Source organism: Oryza sativa, chromosome 10 (assembly GCF_034140825.1).
Source record: "Oryza sativa Japonica Group chromosome 10, ASM3414082v1".
NCBI classification, from domain to species: domain Eukaryota; kingdom Viridiplantae; phylum Streptophyta; class Magnoliopsida; order Poales; family Poaceae; genus Oryza; species Oryza sativa.
The window spans coordinates 10438903-10450337 of NC_089044.1; the positions used below are offsets into that span (position 1 = coordinate 10438903).

Here is an 11435-nt window from a genome sequence, read left to right on the forward strand (position 1 = left end):
CACTAGAAACTCCATCTGGATTGGCTGTTACAAAGGATCAAAAAATGATTGAGCTAAACAGATTTTTCAATCTCAGATTGGGAGTGCCGGGTACAAGGTTGAACAGACTAAATTGGGCAAGGATAAACCTTCCATCAGTTGATCTGTCAGAGTTGGAAGCAGATTTTGATGAAGAGGAGATTAAGGATGCAATCTTAAACCTAGCGCCGGAAAAGGCCCCTGGGCCGGATGGCTTTACCGGTGCTTTCTTCAAGTGTGCATGGGAAATTATAAAGACAGACCTCTTGATGGCAATTACTCATTTTGGGAATCTCCACTCACACAGACTGCAAGACCTGAACTTGGCAGATATCTGTCTGATCCCCAAAAAAAGAGGAAGTCCGCAGCCTGGAAGACTACAGGCCAATTAGTCTCATTCATAGTTTCGCTAAAATCATCTCAAAGATGCTAGCTAATAGATTAGCTCCCAAGCTCAATGAGTTGGTCTCACAAAATCAGAGTGCTTTTATTAGGAAGAGAGCAATCCATGATAATTTCCTGTACACTCAAAATATGGTTAAACAGTTAAACAGGAAAAAGAAAGCTTCCCTCTTAATCAAAGTGGACATCTCAAGAGCTTTTGATTCAGTTAATTGGGCCTACCTTTTAGAAACTTTTCAACATTTTGGCTTTGGACATAAATGGATTAACTGGGTTGCTAATCTCTTGGGCAGTTGCTCTTCTAGAATCTTGTTGAATGGCATCCCAGGAGATCATATTTTCCATGCAAGAGGACTAAGACAAGGAGATCCTTTATCCCCGATGCTATTCATACTGGTGATGGAGCCGCTTCATCAGATAATAAAGGCAGCAGAGGATGCAAACATAATTTCCAATCTATGTCAGCGACAAGGACGCTTCCGTTGTTCTTTGTATGCTGACGATGTAGCCCTGTTTGCGCTCCCAACGGAAGATGAACTAATAGCCTTGAAGAGGATTCTACTTTTTTTCGCTCAAATTAGTTGCCTACACACCAATATGAGTAAAACTGAGATTTATCCAATCTCATGCTCTGATATAGATTTGGATAACATTCTGACCTTCTTCCCTGGAAACAAAAAGAACTTCCCCTGCAAATACCTTGGGTTGCCTCTGCACACCAGAAAATTGAAGAAGATTGATTTGCAACCTTTAGTGGACAAGATTGGATCAAGGATCAAGGATCAAGGATCCCTTTATGGTTTTGCTGTGGTAGATTTTGAAAGAGGACTAAGTGATATGTTTTAATTCCAGTTTTTGACTGGTTTGACTAAATAATTTGAGGTACCAAATGAGCCGATAAAATAATGCCAATTTAACTGAGGGTATTCCATAATGTATAGTAATTTTGTGAATTTTTCCAGGATTTTTTCACACACATATTAATTATTAAAATCGTTCCAAGCTAGTTTCAATGTATATGAATGAATTGACGGATGCATGAAAAATCCAAAAACGAGCAAAATAATCTCAAAAGACAGAGGGGACCCCATTTCACTGATTATAATATGTATTCAAGGCTTTACAATTTCTGGGTCTATTACAGCCCATCAGTCAGCCGCTGTCATGCGTGCCCGCCTTGCTACTCCGCTTGGCCACTCCCAGCCACCTGATCGGTTCTGGCTGATCTGTGCCAACCATGTGGGTGTTCCATGTTGGCGCCACCTCAGCGCCATGTCGGCATCACCTCACCCTACCCGGATGTCGTGGCCGCCACGTGGTTGCCACGTGGTGCGCCCGCACTCGAGCCGCAGTGGACCGAGTTCAGCGTGGGCTGCCTCCTTGTGCCATTGACTCATGGGGCCCGCGTGTCCCGCCGGACCCTTGATGATGTCAGCACCGTCCTTTTCCTTTGAGAAAATAATTAATAATTGCATCATAATTTGGTTTAATTTCTGAAATTAATTTAAATGGCTCAAAACTTCTAAAATTCAAAACTAATTTATACGAACTCCAATTGAGCCAATCAGCTTGCAAAATTCATCTAAAATTGAGTTCTACATATTTGTTTACTTTTATGTGTTGTTTATTTAGTTTTTATTAGAGTTTTTCCTAGTTTTGCGTGCCAGCGTGTAAAATCTGCCGTTTAAGAAGATCGCGTTCACGAGGATAAGAGTTCAGAAGGTTTTTTGAAGAAGCAAGGCAAGTCACACATTCCCCTTGAGCATGTTAAACCTAATTTACAAATGTTTTACTGTTTGCAAATAAAATTGCTTGTTTTGCTAATTACATGGGATTATGGTATTACCTATCTACTCGATTGTGCCGTGTTTACTTGTGATCCGTCCTTTGTCAAACTTTGGGTGATAATTTGACTAGGCTTTGTTTCTTATATTGACCTAGCTAGAATTATATATGCTAAGACATGCTTAATTACCGCTAGCTCACAAAATGGGATAACTACATTACTCACACTTAGCATTTTGATGAGCCGTAGGCTCGAGACATCTGGCCATGTTTCATTGGTCGCAATTTTCCAACTAAAATATGACATAATGGTGGGCTGTGGGTGCATGGTTTTGCTAAGTCGCACCCATGGAAATTAAGGACCGGTTCTCGGGAATCCCTGGAAGACTTACCGCACTTACCATAAGCAAGAATGGGCAACTGCTGGACTTGTAGTATAACTTTCCCCTTTCTAACGTACCAAGGCAAGGGTTGGCGTGATGGAGTATGGATGGGCCATGCTGTGGTCTATGTTGCTTCTGGATTCACCAAAGGCGCAAGAGGGGGCTGCTCGACTTGGCTAAAAGGAGGGGGGGGGGGGAAACTTGAAGTGGGTGCTATTGGTTAGGGGGAGTTATGCGAAGGGTCTTGTCACAATCAATCGACATGGTGACTTGTCCGGCCGGGCGCAGTAACATGCCGGTGGGTTGTGTCTTGTGGGTATAGTTGTGCACCTCTAGCCAGAGTAAAAGTATTTGAATAGCCGAGCCCACGGTTATGGGTGATCAACCAGCTCACTGTGATAAGTCGCACTCTATTAATTAACTTGACTTAATAAACTGGTGTAGTTCAGGTGGTTTGGTTGGGCCTGTTCAACGTGGGGTAGCGTTGTTCAGTGGAGATTCAATATTGCTTTTTTACTGTTTTCAACTATAAATGTTTACAACCGCCTTTATGCAAATAGCCACAAACCCCTCTTTGTCTTCCCTTGCACGAATGCATCATTGGTGTGGCTTGCTGAGTACGGTGGTTATACTCAGCCTTGCTAGTATTCCCCCTTTCAGAAGTGTAGTGCTTCTGAGCTGAAGATGAAGTTAGAGGACCAAGGCTTATAACCCCAGTTGAGTTTTGCCTGTGGAGTGGAGCTGAAGCCCTGCTAGAATCGTCTTTTTCCGCTGCAGTTTTCTTGTCGGTGTGAGGACTAAGTGCCTCTTCTCTAAGTATTTTATGCTTTACGGAGTATTTACGTTTGGATTTGTATATTTATTTGTCGTTTTGTGTACCCTGGTTGATTCCTAGACAGGGATTTATACACAGAATATTCTAGAGATTTGGGCTAAATTTCTGGATGTGACAGTATGCAAATCCATTGTCTTGATCCCTTTGATATTCATCCCTAGATATCCTTTTATAGTGCATTCTAGTGTAGAGCAGTAAAATGTAAATCTAAGCAATGTTTTTTTGGTACTACTATATAAAAAAATATTGGAGATGTTGATAAGTGTGACTTTTACCTTTCATGAATAAAAAACTAGGAAATATTTACCTCCTTTATCAACAAGAATTATATGTACGAAGAGGTTGGATTAATATATGTAGCTCACACCTATCCAAATGATTTCGGTTCAACAGGTAGTGCTAAATCCAAAGAAACATTAACTTGGCATACATCATATATTTGTTTGTATCTCCCAGTGGTGCAGACCAAAGCACAAAAGTGCTGCTGTGCTCTCCCACTATGAATTGTTCTAAAACAGAAGAACATAGCCGTGTATCATGGAACATAACAAAGGGCTACATGTGTGTACAACTGTGTATGCACAGATTAAAACATGTCAAAACATCCTAATATATATAGACGACTCTTATACCAACATAGAAAAAAAAAGTGAAATGGTGACATGAAGAAGTGGACGACACAACCATACATAGCTGATAGCTAGATATGTATTGATCACGGCACCTTTGTGAACCTAAAACCATGCAAAATGATGACATGGGAAGAGGAAAACACATCATATCTCCATACTGTATATATGCATACCAGTCATGGGAAATTACATATTATTATTTGTCTCTTATTCTTGGTTTGACTCTCATGGCATATAGCTACAAAGCAGGCAGCCCATGGATATATCACCCATGGCACATTTCACAATAACATACACCTCCCTTCCAACTGCCCTCACACCAATATTGTTTAATTTTGCCCCCACCGTGCGAGGCCCTGTATACAATGCATCCAAGCTTGCACAGAATCTTTGTGCACCAAGTTACATCCACAGTGACTATGTTGCATTCATCTGTAAAAGAAAGATGTGTGTACATGTGGCCTCATCAGAAAAGTGATCATTATATACTTTTGTATAATGTATGCAAAATGAATCGCATAATTGAGAACCCACAGGAAATGTGCATGTTATTGGATTAAGAAGAGAGAAAATGGGGTAAGAAATCTAACCCAAGTAACTACTGCCTATTAGCATACGATTATTAAAAACAAGAATCCTTATATGCTTCGTCTAAGTCAACTACCTAAAGCATGTCTCAAAGAAACTCATGTTTGATAAATCTGTAGAATCAAAAGGGGTCATGTGGTTTTTTTGGCGATTATTAGACCATGTGGGGTTTGCTACAAAGAGAACTATTGAAATACCCAACATGAGAGTTACAAGAGAAGTGATGGAAGAACACTAGCAAAATGGGTGGGGGAATCACAAGCAGAAAAGGAGACAGGAGGCAAACCAGCAGATGCAGAATTTGTGACTAGCATCAGTACTATGAGGAAGGAAAGAGGCGCCGTTCTCGTGTCCATCTTGGAGTGTCCAAAGAAGACGATCATGCTTCTTGTCCAAAGAAGACGATCATGCTTCTATTCTTATATATAATTCTACTTACTACAGACAAAATATTTGTTGTGGCATGCAGGATACTAGCAATAGAAATGTAAGGGGCTGCGCCGTATGGATCTATTGAAGTCCAATATGTCTAAAGAATAATACTCCATCCGTTTCATATTGTGTCACTTTGACTCTTTTTAGTCAAACTTATTTTAAGTTTGAGAAAGTTTATAAAAAAGGGTTAATTGGATCCATGGAATTATAAATGTGTTGTTTTAGATAAATACCATCATAATTCGTGTATTCATATCTATGCCATCCAAATATAGGTAAAATTAGAACCATGCTGTCGCCGTCATATTTTCCATCTTGTTCCCCAATTTCTTCTTCTCTTCTCTCTCCCTTCCCCTTGCTGGCCAGCCATGGCAGTGTCACCGACATCATTGCCATCACTTTGACTCCATTGGAATCAGGTTAGGACTCCAGATTATGATGTGGTAATCCCTATGCTTGTGAGAAATACTAGCAAAAGTAAGCTTATGAATGATGGGAAAGTGTTACATATGTGTTGTGTTGCCCATATCCTTAATCTAATTTTAAAGGACGGATTTGATGAGTAGAAAGATGCAATTGAGAACATCCGTTGAAATGTAGCTTATTGGACATCCACCCCAAAAAAGATAGAAAAATTTGAGGAGATAGCTAAGTATGCTAAAGTTACTATAGACAAAAAGATATCCCTTGATTGCAAGACTAGATAGAATTCCACTCTCAAAATGCTTAGTTTTGCTGTGCCCTACAAGGCTGCTTTCATGAGAGCAAGCTGTGTAGACAAGTAATATGAGTCTTTGCCAAGTTAGAAAGAATGGAAGTTTGCTGAGGATGTTGTGCAGAGGCTTAGATTGTTTAATGACATAACTGAGATGTTATCTAGAACTGAGTATGTAACTGCTATTATTTATTTCACCAAGATTGTTGAGATTAGAAAGAAAATTATGTGGTGGTCAGTTTGTGGCAATCCATTAGTAGAGGCCATGTCTGTTAACGTGGTAACCAAGTTTGATAAGTATTGGTCAGACATTCAAGAACTAATGGGCATTGCAACTCTTCTTGATCCTCGCTTTAAAACTCTAACTCTGCTTATGTGTTATGAGTCTTTACTTGGTACAACTGGTAAAGAATGCATAAGGACAAGGTTAATGAAATGAAAATTTCAATGGCTCAATTGATGTGTGAGTACCATGTTAAGGAGGATGAAGATGTCACCAAATCAACAACACCTTCACTTGTTGGCACAAATGATTTCTTATCCAGCCTTTAGTGCCGTGCTGCAACCAAAAGGCCAGATCTAGACCATTACTTGGATGATGATTTGGTGGATATTCATACAAATAATTTCAATGTTTCAAATTGGTGGAAGGTGGCTAGAACTCAGTTCCCTATTTTGAGGAGGATAGATAGAGAAGTATTTGCAATTCATGTTAGCACAGTTGCTTCAGAATTAGCTTTAGCACTAGTGGGAGAGACCTTAGTGAGCATCTTAGTCGGCTCACTACTAAGATGTTAGAAGCTCTAATGTGCTCACAAGGGTTCAAAACAAGTACAAAGGTATATATAATTTGCACTTGTGTTGTTATAAAATTAGTTGATTTTCTTCTAACTACAAACTAATTCTTTATTTCTTTTATAATTCTTTGTTTTGCAATTGATGAGAAGGACAAATAATAAGCTACATTTTGGTCTTCAGGTTATTGCTTCCTTCTCTCTTGAACATTGTTTGTCGATTCACTTGTGCCACTCTTATGCAACAACAAAATATAAATTGATTTCTCCCTCCTTAGTCAATATTGTCAGTGTGACGCACAACTAATGTGGTTTCTACTTTGTGTACTGAACTACTTATGTAGGAACTTGCTATTTGAGAATTGAGACTAGAAGATGATGGATGTATTTTGCTTTCATGAATTGAATTGGTGTTGTTGGAGAAAATCCTTAGAGGCTGCAAGGAACCTAAGAACCACTTATGTCATTTTGGTTGTAATGATTTTGTATTTGTCACTGTGTGTGAACACTTGAAGTCTTGAACTTACCTGTAACTGTAATATGGTTCCTATTGAGTGCTGTGGACCTGTAGGCTGATGTATTGAGGTGTTGTCATTAAACTTGATGGAATGATGCTGCATGCCTCGAGCCTGGTTAGTACCAGTATAACCTTTGTACTTGTTCTGAATTACTGACATGCGTGTAATTTTATCACTCACAAAATGGTTGTAACAATAGCACTAGCATGAACCATCGTAAAAAAAATTATTATTCACGTACTATGGTTAGTAAAATATTTCCTATCACTGGTTAGCGAAGAACGACTAGTAATTTAATGATTTTTTAGGGTTAATTAGATCCATGCCACTGCAACTTTGCCAAATTTTAAAAATGCCACTGCAACCTAAGAACCACTATCCATGCATGGACATGATGCATCACAGATGATATATCCCTCTATGTTTCATTCTATAATTGTCATCTCAAAATCATTAAAATTCTTCATGTAATATATTATACGTAGTCTACGCTGCTCCATTGTACAAGGCAAACATTCGATCCGTTGTACATAAAAAAATTACATGTTTTCTGTTAGTGTATAAATAATTAGGATAAGTTCTTAATTACAAACCAATATGAAATTATACAATCTCTTATATATGTCATCAGAGTAAATTAAATCGCTGCGGTTGCACACAAGCATTAATTAATTGAGTTGGCACACATGATGGATTTGTTTGTATCTCCCAATGGTGGCCAAAGTACAACAATGCTTATGTACTCTACTATGGCAGATAGCAGAACAATACAAAAGGCTTCTAAATGGAAGTGCACGGGTGTGCAATTGTCTGCACAAGCACGGCTGCATATCAGAACGTCATAAAGTATACTATGTAGCTGACTCTCATGTCAATCAAAAAGATGACAACTATAGCTCCAAGCTAGACAGATCTAGACCGCTCTTATGTAAACGTTAAGAAGATGCAGATAGCCAGTATATGTTTTTAAGATAATCGATAGAAATCGTGATACTCTATATCTAGAAGTGGATATACATAGCTAAAAGTTACATGAATACTTAGATTCCAAGTCACATAACTAAGAACTGATAAAACAAATAAAAGAAGAAAATACTGGAAAACTAACATTCTACCTTCTACTTCCTGACAACTCCTGTTGCACCAAAAACCACGTTGAATCGATCTTGATATGCAACCCGAGTCCACATTTCTATCACGTCGTACTGGCTCCTTTGCCACCCTGCCCTTGTCAATACTGGATCCATTCGATCCGATCTGATAACTTTTCGCCCCTAGTGCCTTCGTTTGCCAACACCAACCAATGGAAGTAGAAAAGAAGAAGCCCCTCCAACACAACATAACACTATATGAAATGGTTCGGGCACGGACATCTCAGATACAACATCATACCTCATCTGTCAACAACATTGACGACATGTGTATTGTCATCCTGTTGATGCTGCTCCTCACTATAGCTGCCTTGAATTCTGGCTACTACAACATTTTATCGCTTGGAGGGCGATCTAGCCTAGCATGACAGATTAGGAAGTTGACGAAGTAGTTGCTATTGGACTTAGAGAATAATTACTTAAAAAAAATACAAAGACCCTCCTCATGAGAAGTGGTTAGATGTGAACCTTTAGTACAGCTTGCTTATTCTAGAACAGAGAGACCTCCCCTAAAGGGAGGTCTAGAGACATGTGTGATGAAAAGAACTAGAGAAACAAATGGTCCACCAAAATTGGCTCCTCATGCTTAGGCAGACGCGATTTCCTTTTATAGTTTTGTTTTGCTGCAAACTTCGGTTTTTATTTTTGGAAACCTAATGTGCGTGGAGCAGCGTGGAGTCCATATTGGTTACGTGTGACTTATCCGGTTTGGTTACGCACTTTGCAGTTCATGCAGGCATCCTGATGACGCGTCATGTTATCTCTATATAAGCCGCGCTGTCGCCTTCTCGCAAAGCACGCAAAAACAATCGAAGGTTTGCCTCCTCCTCTATACTACGCTATTGCTCGTTGGCATGCACTGACAACCCGGAGAGCAGGTCTCCAGAACCTTCGCCTTCAACGCCCTACATCGGGAGAAGGCACTCATAAGGTTTTTGGAAGTGCTTTGCTGGATTGCTGGCTTGTTTTCCACAACAGTTCGTATTCCACTACGTTCGAGGGATGCATGCTGATGACAATACCCGGCACCGCGTGTTATTCCCGCGGTGCACGCTGCTCCCGGTTAATCTGATCCTATTTTGTAGCATAACCAGAACCGTCGGTCATTCACTAGAACCATCGACCTGATCGTGCACCGTCCACATGCAAAACACCGATAAACAAAACAAAATGAAGTTTGGAGGACATATAATTAGATAGATATTCCACTCAATATAGGCATGGTACGATCTGTCTCTACTTCATTTTCAAATTTAATTATCAATCAATCCACCAACTGCAATGAAAAAAAATGATTAGCTCCTGACATTTTATTTAATAATATTACCTCCAGACCATGCATCAAAAACTAATCAAGATGTATAACATATAAATCATACTGACTTCAAAATTCCATGTTATTCAGTTAAACATGCACTACGATCAAGATGCTTTCTATAAGCAAATGTTATTTCCCCAGTTCAATTATGGTGCTTGTCTCCATTGACTGAGTTGTCTAATTGTCATCGCAGGCGTAGCAGACACACTTGCGTTGTGGCCAGGTGCCCTCGCAGCTGTAGCTCCTCAGGTGCTTCCGAAAGAAGATCTTGCAGTTCAGGTAACACAGTGGCTTCACGCATACGAGCTTTGCGAAATCATAGCTGTTGCAATGCTCCTCTGTACAGGGCAAATTAAATAGAAATAAAAATGTGTTAACATGTGAAAGGAATGATTTCGAAACGTAGTAGAACCTAGCATTCAGTTGGAAAGGTAGTTTTTGAGTCGCTTCCTTCTAGCACGTGGCACCCCAACACTTTGATAGCATCTACTAATTCAGGACATATTTTGAAAGCCGTATTTCACAGTATATATAGATATCTGCTTTTAGATAAATATAGATAGATAGATAGATAGAAAAGGCATCCATGCAAAGACATGAGAGAGAGAGAACCTGCATGAATCGAAGAATTTCCTAGAAGCACAATCAACATGAGGAAAAGCAGAGTACCAGTTCTCTCCATTCTTCTTTGTTGGTTTTTCTTTTGGTATACACAAAAGAGGGTAAGCCAAGGTGGATGTAGGATGCAAATTTATATGTACCCACCTTAAAGGAAGGAAAATGCCAATTAACACCGAATTCTCCAGAGTGCTGTCTTTATAGCCTTCTTTATGAAAATATATATATTAAAATTCAATAAATAGATTTAGCAAATGATGTATGCCATGACTAGCTGTAACGTAGACATTAATTGACTTTGGAGCAATACATATTTAATCTTACATTTAAGGAATGGTGGGATTGGTACATATAGCATTTAATTGTTTCCAGCTGTGATATTTCAAACTCAAGAAATCGAAAATATTGTGGTTATTCATGTACATTATGGTACAGTTTTTTTTTCATCTGCAAGAGATGCTCTAGAAGTCTAGAGTGCCTAGACTTCATCAAGAAGCAAGTGGACAAGTTTTTTGCCATCATAATTTAATTACAAGGCATTGCTTCATGAAAAATACAGATAATTTGAGATCTTAAGGATGTTACTCTTCTGTCAAACTAAACATGACAAAACATACATATTGAGCCTCACATAGTTGTTTATATATTTTTACCTAGTTACATTCTTGGGCCGAGTGGACATTTCTTGGTCTTATAGTAGTACCTCCAGTGGTGGAGGTTAAAGCATAACAGTGCTAATATGCTCGCTGTTGCATGGTGAGAACAAGCACCACTCAACTGAATGCATGCGTGTACACTTATCTAGTTGCTTATGACAGCTCTTATGACAACATAGTGCTGGTGGAATTAGGAAGTGGTCAAAACCACCGTATATAGCTCACAGCAAGATATATATGGACCGCAATTGTGTAAGCCTAAAAGATACAAAATGATGACACCAACAAGAAGACAACATAATATGTGTCACAGGAAACTACAGTATTAGCACCTCCATTTTGAACGTTGCTGACTTTTGGACATAGCATTTGACCATATGGCTTATTCAAAACTATATAGTACTACTTATTTTGTTGTGACTTGTTTTGTAATTAGTGATATTTTAAGCCTGGGTTATATTGGTTTGTAAATTTGCATGACGAATGATCAAGCATCATATCCTTTAATCATTAATAAAAGGAGTACTTTTTTTTTACAATTTTTCACTTTACAACATTTTAAAAAAATGATCATAATGTTTTGACCG

The 11435-nt window shown here is 38.9% G+C and overlaps 2 long non-coding RNA genes across 2 annotated transcripts; both read right to left on the minus strand.

The window, feature by feature from the left end:
- Positions 1-4094: 4094 nt before the first annotated feature.
- Positions 4095-5136, minus strand: LOC107279174 (uncharacterized). The gene is made up of 2 exons (XR_001540515.3): positions 4930-5136; positions 4095-4487 (listed from the first exon to the last, which is right to left on the minus strand). It is a non-coding gene; the product is annotated as an uncharacterized lncRNA (long non-coding RNA).
- A 4457-nt stretch (positions 5137-9593) lies between these two features.
- On the minus strand, positions 9594-10499 carry LOC107279171 (uncharacterized). Its single transcript, XR_001540512.3, has 2 exons — positions 10187-10499; positions 9594-9912 (listed from the first exon to the last, which is right to left on the minus strand). It is a non-coding gene; the product is annotated as an uncharacterized lncRNA (long non-coding RNA).
- Between the last annotated feature and the right edge of the window lie 936 nt (positions 10500-11435).